We start from the raw sequence: 19,375 nt of genomic DNA on the forward strand, positions 1-19,375 counted from the left end.
AGAAAAAAAATTAGTTTTTTATTTTTTATTTTTTATTTTTATTTATTTTTATAATTTAGATAGAAGGAAAAGACAGAAGATAGAATTTTTCTCTCTTTTTGATGTTATTTTTCCTCCTCTTGGCTCCTGCAATCTTGAAAGTTAGCATGCTTCACATCGGGTTCACCAAATGTACTCAAGTAGTAAATAAGTGTAAATTGCATAATGAAATATCAAAGAGTGAATCACCAACTCTAATCTAGTCAAATTACTCCTAAATTACAATGAAATAAAGCTAACATAAATTAAATTATGAAATGAAACTAATTAAAATCTCCCTCAATTGATGCAACATGGCTTTGATTGCTCTTCTCCAATTTGTGTGGTAGGTGGCTCTCAGGTATTGCACTGGGATTCATGCATATGATTAACACAAATATTTTGAAAACTGTGATTCTAGCTTGAAATGAGAAAATTATGTTGAATTTATATATTTTCAACACAAAGGAGGTGAGGATTTGAACTCAAGTGTTGATTGAGAGACAACTAAAATTGATTGATCAGTTAACAGAGTTGATTGATTTGTTAACTCATTTGATTGAGTAGTCAACTAGATTGATTGGAGAGTGAACTGAATAGATGGATTAGTAAACTCATTTGATTGATTAGTGAACTGAATAGGCTAGGGAGATGACTGAATTGATGGATTAGAAGACTGAATTGATGGATTAGTCATAAAAAGCTGATTTTGAGTTAAAAAGGATGATTGATGAGTTAACTGAGTTAACTGATTAGATAATTGATTTGATCAATTAGTTTTGATTTTAGCATGTGATCTAGGAATTTGAAATTGAATTTGATTTTCATTTTCAATTTATATTTGAATTTGGTCATTCAAATGCTGAAATGCACATGAAATTAACTGAAATTTAGATTTAGGGAAAATGTGGATTTGAAAATATGAAATTAGATGAAATGATATGAAATTCGAATTTGGGAGAAATGAGATGAAATTTGATGGAATTAATTGGAATTATAATTTGGAAAACTAGAAGAATTTATTTAATTAATTTAAATTAGTTAAACTTAGGAAATAAAATTAATTAAATAATTAAGATTATTTAACAAAGAAAAAGGTTGTAATTAATTAAATAATTGATATTTAATTAATAATTGAGATATGGTTAACTGATTAAAATGATTTAAAATAGAAATAGAATAATTAGAAGTGTTGAAGGGCGATGATTAGAAGAAATAGTTAGTTTAATAAAATAATTAAAGAATTACTTAATTAAATAGATAAATAATTAGTGTAGAATTAATGAGACATTTTTACGTGTCTACAACATGGTTTATCCTTATTCCTTCTAATTCTTGGTCTACTCTAATATTCTGAATTGGGCTTATAATTCCTCGTAAATCTTTCTTGATTCCTAGTATCTTTTTCAGGACATCTAGAATAAAAATGACCAATCTTATTGCATGGAAAACATTTAAAAGGAACTTTTCCTTCATACTTACTTCCAGCTAGTCCTTTAGGAATTATTCTAGGAATTAGGGCTTCCAACTCTTCAAGTTCTTTATCTTCTCTCTCAATGTCTTCCAAATCTTTATCATATAACTCTTTCCAGTCTATCTTTTTCTTACTGAAGGTAGATGCTTTAAATGCAGTTTATGTCTTACAAACACTTTGATCTTGAAGTTCCTCAAGTTCAAAAGAAATCAACTTCCCAAGAAATGTATCTCTTGTAATGGGGGCACTTGACATTGTCCAGATTTTATTAATTGTAGAAGTCTTCATTTTTTAAGTCGGAGGTATAACTCTTAGAATCTTTGAAACAACCTCATCCTCGGTGACATTTCCACCGCAACATTTGATTCCCATGAAAATCGCATTCACTCTATCCATGAAAGAACTTATCTTCTCATCTTCTTCCATCTTCAAAGTTTTATATCTTACCTAGAAACCTTCAGTTTTGGCAATCTTAACTACTTGATCACCCACATAAATATTTTCAAGATTCAACTAGATCTTCTTTGAATTTTCCAATTCTATGACATTCAATAGCTTCTCATCAAATAGGGCACTCAACAATGCTTCTTTTGTTCTGACATCATTATCAACTCTTTTCTGCCCATTAGGAGGTGCCAGTGTTCTAGAATTATAATCATGAGGTGTATACTCTTTGTCTACTATCTCTCAAACTTGATATCCAAGACATCTTAGATGAATCTTCATTCATTTCTTCCATAGTTTATAATTTGTACCATCAAATATGGGGCTCTCCTTCTGGTAGGGATTGAATGTAGAAGTTGATGCCATCAAATCTCCTCAAGCAGTTAAGCTTCTGGAAAGAGAACCTGGCTCTGATACCAATTGTTACAATATTATGATACTAGAGGAAAGATAAGAGGGGGGGGTGAATCAGTTTTCCACAAGTTAAATAGTTAAAGAAAATTATAAACCTTTTACTAGAGCAAGATAAGAATAGCACACAAGAGAGGTAAAATGGGTAAAATTTGGTATGTGTTGTTTCATTATTGAGCTCAAAATAAGACAAGGTATGAGAAAAATAACAATATATCAAAATTTTCTTTAAAAGTTGGTGAACCATTAATACAAAATACCCATAGAATTTTATTAAAATATACTCTAAATTTCATACAAGCATTGTAACTATATATACCTTTGCATATATATTGCATGTACATTGTCATCACAGAGACTAGTGAAACCTCCTTGGCATGGGATTTTCATTCATTTGGATTCAAGCCTTTTTTTCTTTACATGCAACATCTCTTGATGCCTTACTACTTCTACAATGACCAATAGCATACCTTTGATTGAACTTCAAGCCCAACAAAACCTTACATCCTAGCCATGTTTCCAAGGGGGAATTTTTGTATACATTATGAGTTACTTTTGTCTTTTCATTTAAATTTATTTCATCCTAGACATGTGGATTATCAATAGGACTCAGTGGAGCATTTCCTTGTTCTCTTCTCTCAAAATCCCGTAGTGTCAACATGCGGCAATTTTTTTTGTGGGTGTTCATTCAATCATAAATGTTTACAATAGTGCATGGGGCCAAAACATTGCATACTCGTGGATCTTCATGAAAACAAAGGGTTGTGTCTTATTTGAAATCATGCCATGACACCATTTGGTTCACTCTACGGTAGGTTAGAAATTCAAGGGACTAAAACCAACATATGTAAAAGAAGGTTGAATAAAACAAGAAACCACAAATAACTCAACAAATTAAATTAATAAAAAATATGCTTGGCCTTAAATTGCTCACATAGAATCTAAAAATTTGTTGGAATTTATTGTCTTGTCTAGCTCATTTGTCTCCAAGGAATAAGTCTCCCCACCTAGTTGTCAAGAGAAGGCTAAAGCAATATAGCCTAGAGGAGATTTGGTTGGGGTTTTCACCCAGCTACTCCTGACATGAACAATAGAAGATTGCAATAAAATTATTGAGGTGAGCATTTTAATTTTGAATTTGGGGGGGAATTTTGAATAGATAGAAAAGTGACAAAAGGAGAGAACATTCTCCATTTAGTAGAGTTCAGACCAACAGTGTTAGGATTCCCATAGATACTAAGAGGGGGGGGTGAATCAGTATCTAATCAGTATATTGAATTTCTTAACTTAAAACATGTAGAGCATATTATAACAGTGTACCGATATGCAAGAAATAATGCGATAAATAGAAATGAAAGAAACCACATGAAAATCACACCATAACATAATGATTTAATGAGGAAACCCGGTGTGGGAAAAACCTCGGTGGGATTTGTGACCCACAATATTTTCTTACTGGCCAATAAGAGAATATTACTTACAAGAGGGGCCTGCACATGCAGGAAGGCCAAGTGCCTAGAGCTCACTGCTCAATGGGAAGTCTCACTGACTTACAATGATGGATTATACAAATCTAGTATCTTGTACTGCTTCAATATAGCATCTATAATGCCAGATCTAGTACTGATTTCTTCTTTGCTTCTTACATAAACCCCTTAACCTATATTTTACATAATAGGTCTGCCTAATAATTTTTCTTATCCATATATCTTATTACAAAATGTCCTACAATGACTTCTTATATATATAAGTCATTTTACAATGATATCAAGTTGGCTTACAAAGTTTTTCAATAATAAACAAAATATAATATATCAAAATTCCTGTCGGCCTCTGTGTCGGTATGCTCCCTTTCTCTATACCAATGCCGGTGTTTTGAGTGTCGGTGTAGAGTGTGTTTTGCTAATGCCGATGTAGTGCCTTGCCGGTGCCATAGGATTGTAAGGTTTCCATCAATGAAAAAACCTTCAATCACCTTCGATGTCTCATTGGAGTGTGCATATGCCAACAATCTCCCCCTTTGGCATTGATGGCAACACTTATGAGAAATTTCAAAAGTGTATCTAAAAATGTGAAGTCCAAAAATGTTACCAAAAATGTGTGCTCCCCCTAAGCATATGATTCCTATGATATTGAATTTTCTCATACCACTACTCCCCCTTTGGCATCAATGACAAAGGTTATCAAGATGTCAGTAGAGTTTGTAGTTTCAACCTTGTAACTGGGTAGTTACAATTTGAAATAGATCTGCCAAAATTAAGTTTATACTCTCCATAAATTTTTTACTGTCTCTAATAGCTATATCTATCCTTTGAATTGTACCAGTGAGGTGCTACAAATGCTCTGTAGGTGTTCTCTATCCCTGTACAAATGCCTCAGATATCTCTTTCCACATGAATGCTAGATAGCCCAATCTTGGACTCAGTCTTAACCTTAAACTATTTGCCCTATCCACTATTCACTCCTTTTCTCTTCCCAACTTTAGTAATTCATCCTTAAAATTTGTTATCTGATGTTCAAAAACTGATAGTGTATCTGGTGAGTTAAAAAAATTGTATGCAAGTTTATTTATTTGATCTTGTACCTTGCTCATTTGTTTATCTATATCAGCTATTAGTAGGTTTGTCTTGCATATGTCTCTATACAAAGTCTTGAACTCTTTTCGTAAATTACATAGTTCCGGTAGAAGTGTGTCAAATTCTCTTGTACACTTCCTTATCTGATCTTCAAAGAATTTTTGTTTTTCTATTTCCAACTTCTCTTTGAGTGCATCTTCCTTTATTTGGTCAACCATTACTGTGTTCTCAGTAATGTATTTTGACAATGTGTCAAGTTGACTTAAATAATCCTTGTTATCTATGTTACAGTTAGGAGCTAGCCTTTTCAAAATTGGGATTGTATCATCTTTAGCTTTATAAGCCAGTGAACTACAATCAGTTATCCTCTTGATGGAGTCCAAAAGTACCTCAATTACATTTGTAGATTTGTAACCCACTGAGGAGGAACCAATATTTTGAATTCCACCGGTGGGAGCACTATCCTTGCTAGTAATGACCTCTGGTGGGTCTGTCTGTGTTTCCATTTCCTTTGCCTATGGTTTTTGTACTTCTCCTATTGTCGGTGGCACTGTTTCCACATGAATTTGTTCCTATTCCTATTTTGGAGCCTATTGCTCTATCTATTTCTCTGATTGTTGCCCTGTCTTAGTCTGAGTCTATGTCTCTACCTATTCTCCTATGTTATCATCTACCAGTTTCTTTTGTGTGTTATTAGTTTGCTTAGCTACCAGTGGCTCACTAGCCATTTCAGTCTTACTAGTTGTATCTTTGTCTACCACAATGTTGATCTTTTGTGTATCAACATCCACTGTATATAAGACTTCAAGATTAGGATTGACATCCTCTACATCCATACTTTCAACTGCCAGTTGATCTTCTATAGTTGTTGTTGTTGTTACCGGTGGAGTAATCAAAGGAGGTGGGGGTAAGTTGTCTTTAACTTTGATACTAGGTGGTCCACCAACTTTACCTTTACCCTTGTCTCTTTCCTTCTGGTATACCTTTATTGGTTTGTGGCTCATGTATTCTTCCTATTTTTCTTTTTCTACTAGGAAAATATCCCATCCATTTTCTGTTTCTTTAGTCACCTCATTTACTCTTCCAACCATTAATGCAATGTGTCGGTGTGTAGTAGAAAATACTGACCGGTTGGCTTCTACAATTAAGTCATCTATTTCCTTGGGAGAGTTTACTAGGTAAATAGCAAGTAGCTTTTCTATCTTGATTTTCTTGTCAAGTTCTACTACTACTTGTCTCCTTGCTTCTAATCTCTTAAACAATTCTTCAGGTAATTCATCTACTACTTCCAATAAAAATTTCTTATACATATCCATGTGCAAAATAACACTTTTTTCCACTTGTTCTTTTTCATCTGGTGTAAAAGTATCATACAATTTCTTTACATTCTTTAGTTTTCCTTCCTCTATAATTTCATCTAATAATTTGTCAAGAGTGGCCATGTTTTGTTGAGTCCTCTTCTTCTTCTTGGGTGTCATCTTTTTCTTTGGTGTAGTTTTCTTAACCAGTGACCTTATTGCCTGTTGTTTTTGTCTAGTTCTTTTAGGTGAAGGTGTGGATGCCGGTGAAGGATCCCTTTTCCTTACAACTCTTTTGAAAGTTGTTGGCATGTCATTCTCTGAAGAAGTAGCTACTGGTGACAAGTGTGTTTCAGGTTGTAGTGTTTCTAACTCATCCTCAATGATGTCGGTTTTCTTAAGTACATCTTCTTTTATTGCCTTTGCTTGTCTAGATCCTCTTCTCACAACTGCCTCAACCTTTTTCACTCTCTTCTTAGGTTGAATTTGGTTTTCAATCAACTCAACACTACCAAATACTTCTTCCTTTGGTTCTTTGGGTGCTTCCAAAAGTGCTTTAGCATATGTTTCAATGATAAGGTCATCTATCTCATAACCCATTTCTGTTACCCAAACTATCCTAGGGATGACTACTTCCATCCAGATCTCATCCTTTTTTATTACAAAGCATATTTCATCCTTGTATTTGTTGAAAATTTTTTGTGATAATTTGATTCTCTTCTTCATTTTGGCCTTAAGTGCTTGAAAATAGTCTTGGATATTTTGTTCCTTATCTTCTCCCATATTGTTGAATAGTTCTGTTAGCTGTTTACCTACCGGTATATCAAATCCAAGTTCTTTGTAGCCTATAATGGGAACCTATTTGGTTATATGTAGCATCAAGCATACTAGTAGATTTCTAAACCTAAAGTTCCTTTCTTATCCTTCTTAATCTTGCCTAGGTTGTCAATTAACTCATCCTTCAACCACTCATACATATCAATGTTTACATTATTTGTGATCATGTCATAAGCACTCTTAATGCATAAAATTGAAACTAAATTAAGTCTATTTGCATGAGTTGCCTTATACCCTAATATCATGCTGATAAACCTTACATTGGTGTCGGTTACATCATTGACTCTTAAGGACCTCTTATCAGATGTAGCACCAGTTAGCTTAGTAACTAGGTCATTTGAGGCCTTCTTGGTTTTGTCTAGCCTTTTACCAGTTGAGGGTAACCTTGTCACTATTTTGATAGATTCTGTTATCAGTGTTTTAAAATTGGGTTCTTTCCCCATAATTGGCCATGGTATTTTGAATTTTTTTTTGAATATGGTATGGTTTAAAGTGCTTCAGCTTTGTTCTAAACCTAGAGGGTTTAAGGGTTTTCCAAGTTTTAAACTTTATCTTTTGTATTAGATCCCCTGGTTTCTATTCCTTCGTTACTTTATTCCACTTAAGTCATGGGTCGCGGGGTCGTAAGAAGTGTCCCCCCTTGCTATTTACCTAAGCGGTTGTGTTAATTATTTGAAAATTTTTGCCTTGTATTATTTCCTTCTAAAGTGTCGGGCCCAGTAAATGCCGATCAACTTGGGGAAAGATCCGACAGTCGGTGCTATTTCGCAAGGGTTAAGTGCTCGCCCTTTAAGGCTGCGAAATAGCGAGGATGAATATCAGCCGTCCATGTGTCATGCGGAGAAAGTAAAGGATGTGGCCGTCGAAGAAGGTAGGGCCCCCCTCTGTGGTTTCCTTCTGGCGAATTAGAAGGCAGCACGTGGCACAGGTCACAACAGTCAGCAGGTCAAGGCGCTAGGTGTCCATGACGTGTCAGTGGGCCCCAAAGATGAGTCAGCTCACAGGTGGAGATGACCTGGCAGGGACAGCTCTTACAGTTCACTGAGACCCCGTGGCTCCTTCGAGCAAATGAAAATTTGACAGGTTAGCTCCGAAGGTGACAAGGCGCCAGGTGTCCATGGCGTGTCTGTGGGCCCACCATCTCTGAGAGCTTCTAATAGGGTTTAAATGCCGAGCAAGTTAAGATATGATCTAACGGCTCGCGCTATTTCGCAAGGGTAAGATGCCCACTTCTTAAGGCCGCGAAATAGCGAAAGTTAACCAGGACCGTCCACGTGTCTTGATGACATGCGGTCTAAAAGGAAACTGTGGGTCCCTACGGTTCCTGCTTGACGAATGAAAAATTGACAGGTCGGCTGCAAAAGTGACAAGGCACCAGGTGTCCATGGCGTGTCCGTGGGCCCACCATCTCTGAGAGCCTTCTCAAGGGGTTAATATTAGCCATCCACGTGTCTTGATGATGTCGTAGGAGATAGACGTGTTGAGACGAAGGTAGGGCCCCCATGGTTCTTCTTCTGGCAAATGACAGAATGACAAATCAGCACGGTAGGTGATTTGATGCCAGGTGTTAGTGACGACTCAGCGGGCCCACTATTCCTGAGGACCTGTTCGAAGGATTAAAAGGTGATTAACTTGAAAAATGATCCAACGGCCCGCGCTATTTCGCAAGGGTAAGGTGCTCACCTTTTAAGGCCGCGAAATAGCGAGAGTTAACAAGGGCCGTCCACGTGTCATGATGATGACATGGCAAAAAGGGAAAAACATGGGCCCACCACAGTATAAAGGGATACATTCGGCTAGTATCAAAACAGAATGTAAAGGGATTTTCTAAGCCAATGATTAGATGCCGCATGGTATTATGTAACCAATAGGAAGATGGGACCCAGACTAAAGACAAAGCCGTCAAAATGCAATTCACAGTGAGACACTTGCAGGAAGGCTACGACCCGTTGGAGTTAAAATATGAATTCTCGTATGAATTCAATTTTGAAGGGACGGCCGGAGCATGCGGAATCAATGTTACAGTTAAGGCCCAGAGTACAAGCATTTGATTTCCTAACAACCAAGTATAGAGATCTTTTAAAAGGATTTTGTAGAAGAGTAATGCAGAGTTATCTTTTCCAAATACAGAGAAGGTGAATCAGTTGCAGAGCGATTTCCTTGAAGCAAGCATCAGGTTCTTTCTTATTTTGCAGTTATTCTTGTGTGTTGTAACAAGTGGAATTATTCTCGTATTACAGAAGTGTTTAAGAAGTGATATTCGTCTGGTTGTTTTGCAAATGGCTCCTAAAAGGGAATTCTCTGGTAAAATTGATTATTTAGAAAGGAGTGTGTGTGATGACTTTTTAGAACAGTTGACGCTGTCAACCAACCAGGCATCTAAGGCCAAAGAGTTAGTACCTAGGGCTCCCCGTCTGAAGATTGGAGAAGGATTATATGACAAGGGTAATTGGTTAAGAGACCCACAGGTTGGACTGTCTGGGTTGGGGTTATTTAGAATCGGATTTGGGATGAGGAATTCTCCTGCTCCTCAAAATAGCATTTGGGAATTAGATGTTGGGAAGTTGGTAGTCCCAGGGGTGTTCATGGATACAGATTTGTTAACTCAAATGGCATTGAATTATGATTCAGTTACAAGGTGCATCCGGGATGTAAATGGAAAAGCCCTCGTGGAGATTAATGCAGAAGAGTTGAGAATAGCATTTGGGCTCAGTGAGTTCACAAGCTTCTTGGAACCTATAAATTTCACACAATTAGCCCAGGTGTACAGGGCACAGAGGACTCATCTTAGGAACGGGCCTCTCAAAGAACTTTTTCTGAAAGTAGGAGGGTTAGCAGTTGTAGGGCCCAACACACAAGAGCCTTTTTCATTAAGTATGTTTACCTTGAGGGCAAAAGGGATGTATTGGGCACTTTGCCAAGTTTTAGGAGAGGATGCTGAATCGAATATGCCAAACCATTACTTGCTAATGATTGTTCAAATTTTGAATCCTTCCCTTGCTATTACATTTGATTATGCTTCTTATATTGCCGATGCTATCCATGGAGGATTGATAGGGATAAAGAATGGAAAGGTAAATAGGCCATTTGGGTGGTATTCACTCTTGATGCACCTCTTTCTCTTCAAAGGTGGTGATTATTTCGCCAGTGGTATGGACTTGGTAAAAGAAAAGGAGGGAGAGAAGATGCCGGTACAACTATGGAGTACTGTGTTGTCATGGGACAGAGAGGACGCTAGTTTTCTGAAATTTGATAAATATTTTGCATCCAAAATAAGGACTCTCCTTTGCTCTGACAACCCAAGAGTCCCCAAGGTTCTTCTGGAGTTCTTAAGACCAAAAGAATTCACAGAGAATATCAAGATAGTTCGTAATTGGGGTGATATGTACTTATATCCAGTCTCTACAGTTTTTAGAGTTTTTGGTTTCAGAGGCACCCCATTTTTGTTACCATACCAGGTCCCCCTCAAAGTGGGAATAGCTAAGATTCTCAGGCAAATTGGTAACCTGCAAGAGGCAGAGTTAACAGGCAGAGGTAAAGGGACTATTTTCCCTACGGCTACAGTAGCCCACCAATTTGTAATCACCAAGGGAGGCTGGAAATGTTTTGAGGATTTCCTCAAACCCTACCATTTGTCCACTGCAGTGTCTAGATGTGTTGATCCAGAGGACTTTACAATGGGGTGTTCCAGAAAAAAGTAGCATGCAGAGGTAGGCCTCATCAATTCCATTTTCCTGAAGACCTCATCAGGAATGAATTTGACTTAGATGAACAGGAATTGAGGAAGGAAAAGTGGGTGGCTTACAAGAAAGCCCTGGATTTTGTGCATCAATTTGATGCTAGCTATGACCCATTGTCTAGCTTCTTCCCATTGGAACAGAAGATAAAATTTTTGATTATTTTCTTTGAGGATGTAATGCAAACAATAAGGGAGAAGAGGGAAGTTGTAATCAAGAATAACCTTGAGAAAGCAATAATGATTTTGGGAAAATCAGCTCCCACTAAAGCAATCCCTCCTAGTGATTACACCCTGCATAAGAAAGCAGGTTACAGTGTGTTGGTGTCTACAACAGGGGAACCCTCTTCATCCAAAGGAAAAATGAAGGTACAAGATGTCATTGACATCCAGGACAGCCCAAAGAAGCAAAGGGTGGGGAAAGAAGTACAATCAGATACACTCTTGTATTCCCCATCCCAATCCCCTATCCACATAGGAGATGAACAAGCAGCAACTGAATACCTCTCTCAGTTAGGCAGCTTGGGGGAGATTGCATATACATATGATGAAGTGGAAGAAGGGATGCCAGAAGAGCCCACTGAAGCACAGATGGACATCACTTCAACTGAACTCAAAGGCCAGGAGTGGGATCCTGAGATAAAGAAGGCCACTAGTGCCTTTCTAGCTGATGATAGCTTTGTCACATCTGAAGCATTCATGCAATTTATCTGGAAGCAACATATAATAAATATAATGCTAGGTGTGAAGCAAAAAGGGCAGAGCAGCCTAATAAAGATCCAGCCTCAGTAGAGGAAGAGATAAAATAGGAGATGATGGAAGAATTCAAAACCATGACTCCTAAACAGGGAAGGGATCTAGTAGCACAAGCTGGAGTGCTCATTCTACCAGAATGGAATATTGCTGATGCTCTGGTACTAGATGCAGTAAGAAAAGAGACTAAACCCATGGAAGGGATTACTTTCAGTAAGGACAATGCTGCAGTAGTCATGTGGTCCCTTAAAAGAAATGAGGATAAGAAAGGTAAAGATACCTCAGGGACAAGTCACATTGGTGGACTGATGATTAAAAGAGTAGAAAGTACAGGGGTAGTAGAGGCTGCTAGCACTGTGCTAGAGACTGCCAAATTTAGTGTTGCAGTAGCTGAAAAGGAAGCCAAAGAAAAGGAGACCCTCCAGCTTAAATTGGAAACAGTTTTGAAAGCTTATGATAGTGCTAAGGAGGAGATAAGAGGCAAAGATAGCATTATTGCTAAATTGCAGAGCGAGCTGGCAGGACAACGCCAACAAGGTGAGTCTTCAACATTAATGATCACCTCTTCTCCTGCAAGACCTCCACCTACTAGCCCCATCATTGAGCTCCCACCATCTCCTGCGCCTTCTAGCTCTCAAATGATTGAGATAACTCCCCAAGAATTGGAGAATCTAAAGCAGACTCAGGCCTATTATGCGGGGAAGTATGAGGAGAAGGTAAAAGCCACAATCTCCAGTTTTGTAGACACTATAAATGCCTCACTCCTTCACAATAGTGTAGGAAAGGTCATGGAGATATGGACTGAATTAAGAAGAGATAAGGCCATTTTGACACCCATTTTTGACAGATGGAGGCCTAGTGAGCAAGACTTAGAGTTCATGTGTGTTTCCTGTGATGAAGCAAGAGCTAACCCCATTATCAAATCCACTTCTGATATCACTAAGAGTTTATTGCAATTGGCAACAGAAGTGGATAATGTGGAAAGAAGGGTTAAATTGCTTAAAAAGGAATACACTGATCAAGTTTGTGAGTTGCTCCCAGGGATTTTTGCCAATCCAGATCAGCTGAAAGATAAGCAGATATGGCTCAATGAGATAAATGCCAAATTGTCAGCAAGGGACAAGGGAATCATTGATCTGGATGATACCTCGTTCTTTGTTATAACCATACAGGAAATAGAAAGAATTAAATCACACTATAGTTTTCTTAACTCAGAAGTCAACAAACTGAGGAATTCTTGGAAAAGGTTGACTAAAGTTAAGAATGATGTGATTAGTTTTGTATGGCCGATAGAGGAGACATATAGTGAGTGGGGAGTTAAATATTCCACTTGAGATCCGGAGTAGTTGGAGGGCGCCCATGAAGAGCCAGAAGAGGTTACAACTGAACAACCCGTTGAACAAACTGCTGGAGAAGCTGAAAAAAGCACATAACTGATTCACGCAGAAATTGTAACCTCTTCAATTTTAAAATAATTGTAACAAACTTTCCTCGAGAAGTCCGAAGCTTTGTGCATCCATATTGTTATAAATGGATACCAGGACTAGAGAGAGGGGGATCACAAAAATTTTGTAAGAAAACGCTGCAGAAAAATTATCTGAGCTTTTCCAAAGTTTAATGGAGAATCAGACTTTTGTAAAATCTTTTCAAGTGAATATCAATATACAGGCCGTCAGTTTTGAGTAAAGCTCTGTGTCGTCTTCAATCTTGTCCTTAAGTCTATTTACTGTTTTCATTCTGAATAATCCAGGATTTTCTGTTTGATTGAAATTGTAAGGCAATCTCAGTATGGGTGTTTTTAGCTTTTCTCTCTAGGAGGGAAATTAAATATGCATGATCATTCTTACCAGTAAATACTTTGGGAGAGACTTTGAATTTTGAGGACCATAGTTTAGTTTGAAGTGATTGAATTCTTGTTGGTGTTAGGCATTTGCAAGGATTAATGGAAACCAAGTTGATGGGAAGTATAGGGATATTTTGTTTCAGGAGTTTTATTTGAGTTTGAGTGACTCTGTAGCTTTGGATAAAGCACTGGTACTAATCGAAGCTATTTATTGCATGCTTTGTTGATCAAATATGCTGAAGTTGAGTATTGTTTCATTCTTTATTTTCAGTTGTTTTCAAGGTGAATAAACCCACTGGTTTTCTGGGCTGGTTTGTTGTGGGTTTGTTGCTTAAGAGTGTGAAGTTAATTCACAAAGGGTATACCCACCTAGGCTAAAAGAAAAGCCCGAAGTGTAGAAGGTCTAACCAAACCTTGTCATATGTTGTTTCCATAATCCCTTTATCCTTGATGTCTTCTCGGCACCCATTTTAAATTGTATTATTAAGGGCATTGAAGGGGAATCAGATTTTGAGAACAACAAAAGTGGTGACTCTGCTGGGGACAGTTATCACAAAGACATAGACACAAAATCTGTGCCGAGACTTATGGAGAGTATTGTTGTATTTGTGAGTAAGACTGCTTGTTCTTTATCTTTCCCATAGTTTTGTGGGTGGCGACTCTGTTACTTTTGAACCAGTCCTTGTGAGACATAAACTTTTTAAAATAAAGACAAACAAGATGCAAGGAAATAGGCACACAAGGTCATTCATGAAGAAACATCCTCGTGAAACCTTGCAAGAAGGCCTGCCAGAGCAATCACGAAGAGGACAGAAAAGATCTGTGATGCATGAACCATCAAATGCTGCATGGGTGCAGAAAAACAACAATACTGGTAAGATGCCTGACCGACCTGTTTATGCAAAGTCAAATTCATCTTCAAGAGATTCAGAGCATGATATTTTAGGTTTTCATTCAGGATTGTTTGGGAATATTGATGATGTGCCTACTTTAAGTCGAGATTTATCACATGTTAGTGTTTCTACAAAAGATAGAACTAGCTCAAATGCAATTAGGCACTCTGTTCCTAGGACAATAGATGGGAACATTAGTTTGATTGATATAGATCAAATTAATGCATCAGATTCTGAAGAAAATTATCCTAATGAGGATAAAATGTCTCAAGAGATTGAAGAATTAAATAAAAGAGTTCATCATTTAATATCCTTGAGGGCCCAAAAGGAGGCGGATAAGGAAAAGGAAGTTAAAGCCAAAATAATGGAGAAAGATAGGCTTCTTAGACAGATAGCTGATCTTGAAGTGCTTGCCAAGGAAAAAGAAAAAGGTGATGAGGAAGGCCCAGTGATTAGGGAAATTTTAATCCCTAAGATTAGACCAGTTTCTAAGTCAGTAGCTCAGCCAAGTAAGGAAGTTTTAATGACTCCCAGCCTCCTAAAGTTAATTTAGACAAAGGGAAATAGATATGGGTAGATGATGAAGTAGAGTCTAAAACTGCAGAAGGGATTTCTCATAGGATCCTAGCACATGAGAAAGAGATGGAAAGGATGAGGAAGGAAAGGGAAGATCTCCAAATGGAGTTGGAAAAGGCTGAGTTAGAAGCTACAAATCAAGAAGTTAAAAGAAAGATTAACTACCTAAAAGCTCCCCCTATTATATTCCCATCGGAAGATCTTAGCAAGCCTAATCCCCAACATATCTCTGTTCCTCAGGTTAATATCCAACCAGCAGTACACACTAACATTGCTTCAGCAAGCCACATACCTTCAAATAAACAGTACACCCAAACATCTCAATCCCCAATCCCAAAAGCTAAAATGATCATGGGGAATAATAGTACTGTTTCCCCTTTTCAGAGAAGGCCGATTAATCTAGAACAATATAGGCAATTGTTTTTTGATGGGATCCCAGGATATCCAAATCATGTTCCCACTGAGTTAAGAGATAAGCTCCATAAGTTTGCTGGGAACAATGCAGTTAGTGCTGAGGAACATCTCAAATCTTTCGGGGATTTGATAAATGATTATGAGATAGTTGATGAAGATGTTATTATGAAATTGTTTGTTCAATCCCTGGTTGATGATGCAAGAGATTGGTACAGAGGCCTTCCAGTAGCTAGCATAGGTTCATGGGAAGAGTTCAAAAATTGCTTTCAAGAACAGTACGGTGATAAGAATAATGTGAGTTTCATGCTGAATGAGTTCAATAATATTAGAAAATCTGAAAATGAAATAGTCACTGATTTCAATTCTAGGTTCCAAAAAGCTATGCATAGATTGTATCAGGTAATGAGGCTGGATGACAATATGTGCCTTAATACATATTACAATGCATTTGATTCCAAGATGGCTTATATCTTGAGAGATAAAAATCCTCATAACTTGAGGGATGCCTTTAGAATTGCCATAAATGTTGAAAGTAATAGAAAGGCATCAGGAAAATTAGGAAGGAGGACAGATGGAAGATTGTGGCATGAAACTAAACAGCAACCTAACAAAGTTGCTAAAGAAGAGGATAAAATAGAAAAACTGGTTACTTCTATGAAAGATTTGACTGCTAAGGTTAACAAAAATGATAAACCTCATTACAACTGGCAGGATAGACCTCCTAGGTTACATGATATGCCATACAATACAAATTGGAAGGATGGTAAGCCCCAAGTTGAGAAGCCTAAAATTGCCCAAAGCCAAGATACACCAGATCCTTTGAAAGGGAAAACTGTTAATAATATAGAAAATACTCCCTGGTGTATTGCTTGTGATGGACCACATTCTCCTCATCAGTGTGCAGTGGCTCAAGCTCTAGAAGAATCCATGAGACCAGAAACAGAGCTTGATATTAATATGTTTGAAACTATCATAGAAAGTGATGAGGAATCTGTACAAAGTGAGTACATTGATGGGTTAGATAATGGAAGGTTAGTGCAAGGGCAGTTAGCCTTAGGTTGGCATCCCACACTGAATGTGGTAACAATTGAAGATGAAGAAGTTCATCTTAGGAGGCCTAGTGAAGAGGAAGTTAAAAACCTCACTAAGGCTGCAATTGCCAAAGCAAGACATAATTACAACCTGAGAAGTACCAAGAGAGATACTGATCAGGGTGAGCCAGGTTCTATGTTTGTAAAAGAAGTCACTAAGAAAGGGGCATCAAACAGTGTTACTGCTACTGTTAAAGTTAGTCAAGAAAAAGAGGAACAAGTTAAAGATTTACCTAAAACCACAGATGCCAAAAATGCTGGTGATGTACAAAAGGTGGAAATAATAAAAAAGGCCAATCAACTCAAAGTAGAAAAGGTCAAGGCTAATACTGAAAAGTGTAATTATTCCACATTTAATATGGCCCAAGCTTTAACTCAAATGAAGGTCACTGTCCCATTAGTGGAGTTATTAAAGATTAAAGAACACAAGGATGCAGCTTTGTCTCTATTCTCTAGTATATCTGATGGTGACTCAGTATTACCCACTGGTTCAGATAAAATTCGGAAGGATAATGAGTTCCAAACTCCAGAGGTATATGTTGGAACCACTATCACTCAGGAGCCTTCTCAAGTGGATCCCTTCTATGTTACTTTGCTGGTCAATAACAGGTTAATTAAAAACTGCATGATAGATTCAGGAGCAACTACTAATGTAATGCCCTATGGTGTTATGAAAGAATTAGGATTGTCAGTAACCACCGTGTATGGGAAATGTTATGCCATGGATAACAGAGAAGTGCCTGTGATAGGTACAATGAAAGATGTAGAAGTAAAAATAGCTGCATTTCCTGAAGCCACTTATAAAATGGATGTTATTGTCACAGATACTAAACCCCACTATGGCATGTTACTCTCTAGGCAGTGGGCAGCAGCAGTGGGGGGAAATGTTCAATTGGACTTGTCTTATGCTACTATTCCTATTGGTGGCAATCAGGTCAAACTATACAGGGAGCCACGAGCTCCTAAGGTAATTGAAAATGTGGACCCTAGTATGCTTAATTGTATGATTGATGTGGATTTAGATAACTTCAGAATTTAGCCGGTATCACCTCAATTGAGAAACATTGACCCAATTGTAGTCGAGTTACAAGAACAGCAGTATGGGTTGTGGCAGATGTATTTTGATGGAACTTGCTCCAAAGAAGGATCTGGAGCAGGGGTTCTTTTTGTATCCCCATCAGGTATAACTTTCAAATATTCATTCTTGTTGGCGTTCCAGTGCACAAATAATACTGCAGAGTATGAAGCCCTGTTATTAGGACTTGAGGTTGCAAAAAGGCATGGAATCCGATTATTGAAAGTGATGGGCGATTCAGAGTTGGTTGTCTCTCAGGTAAGATCTAAATATGCATCTAAGAATGATAAATTGAAGCAATATAAGCATGCTGTTTGGCGTATTATTGAATATTTTGATGTCTTTTCTATCAATTGGATAGAGCGAGCAAAAAAAATTATGGCAGATTTGCTAGCTAATGTTGCTTTAAAAAATGATGATGCAACACTAACTGGTATCTCCACTGTGGAAATAAAAGTTAGGCCTGCTATTCCTGATAATGTATATAATTGGTAAGTTTTTGCTGATGATGAAGATATTCTTAGGTTCATCCAATGTGTTGATGATTATGATGGACAAAAAATTGATTGTAATGCATTGGTGGAAGTGGTGGATGACAGAGAGACAGTGTTTGGAAATGATATTGTCCAGTTGGAAACCAATGAGATACCTAAAGGGTTGGTGGAGTTAGAAAGTATGTTTAGTTATAATGACAGTCATTTACACCAGCAATCTACCACCAAGTTAGAAGAATTAGAGGAGGTCAACTTGGGGACAGAATCATCCCCCAAGTTGGTATATATTGAAAAGAAGCTACCTCCTCATGTTAGGACTAACCTAATCAGTTTACTGAAAAGGTATAAACATGTTTTTGCTTGGTCTTATGAAGACCTAAAGGTGTATAGACAAGATCTTTTTCAGCATGAAGTTCGCTTACTTCCAGATGCTAAGCCTTTTAGATAGAAACAGAGACCTATTAACCCCTTATTAGAAACAAAAATGCAACAAGAGTTGACTAAATTGAGAGAAGGGGGGATTATCAAACCAATCAGACAATCTTCATGGGTCTCTAATTTGGTCCCAGTAAGAAAGAAAAATGGAGACATCAGATTGTGTGTGGATTTTAGGAATCTGAATGTTGCTTCCCTAAAAGATAATTATTCATCTCCAAACATGGAAGCAATGCTACAAAGAGTGATAGGTTGTGATCTTTTGTCCATGATGGATGGTTTCTTGGGATACAATCAAGTGCTTGTAAAGGAGTCTGAACAGTTTAAAACAACTTTTAATACTCCATGGGGAACCTATGTATATGTGAGAATGCCATTTGGATTAAAAAACGCAGGGGCTACATTTCAGAGAGCTATGGATGTGGCTTTTAAGGAATTCATTAATATTATTATGGTGGTTTACCAAGATGATTTAACTTGTTTCTCAAAGAAAGCTAATGATCACTGTGGACATTTAGAGAAGGTGTTTGATAAAGCCTTGGAATTCGGTGTATCACTGAATCCCCAAAAATGTCATTTTGGGGTCACTAAAGGAAAGTTACTAGGACATATAGTTTCCAAGGAAGGGGTAAGAATAGACCCTGAAAGAATTGAAGTAATCAATAGGGTGTCTGAACCAAAGAATGTGAAAGGAATCTAGTCCCTTTTAGGCAAAGTGAATTTTGTCAGGAGATTCATTGCAAACTTTGCTGAGATAGTGAAGCCTATTGTCAAGTTGCTCAAGAAGGACGCAAAGTTTCACTGGGATCAGGAAGCCTCAAAAGCTTTTAATGAGATTAAGAAAGCAATCCAGGAAGCACCAGTGTTGAAGTCCCCGGATTATGGTAAGCCTTTTTCTCTGTTTTCTTTTGCTTCATATCACACAGTGGCTGCAGTATTATTGCAAAAGGATAACGAGGGATATGAACACCCCATAGCTTTCTATAGGAAATCTTTGCAAGCGGCAG

This window comes from Cryptomeria japonica, chromosome 3, assembly GCF_030272615.1.
Source record: "Cryptomeria japonica chromosome 3, Sugi_1.0, whole genome shotgun sequence".
Classification (NCBI taxonomy): Eukaryota; Viridiplantae; Streptophyta; class Pinopsida; order Cupressales; family Cupressaceae; genus Cryptomeria; species Cryptomeria japonica.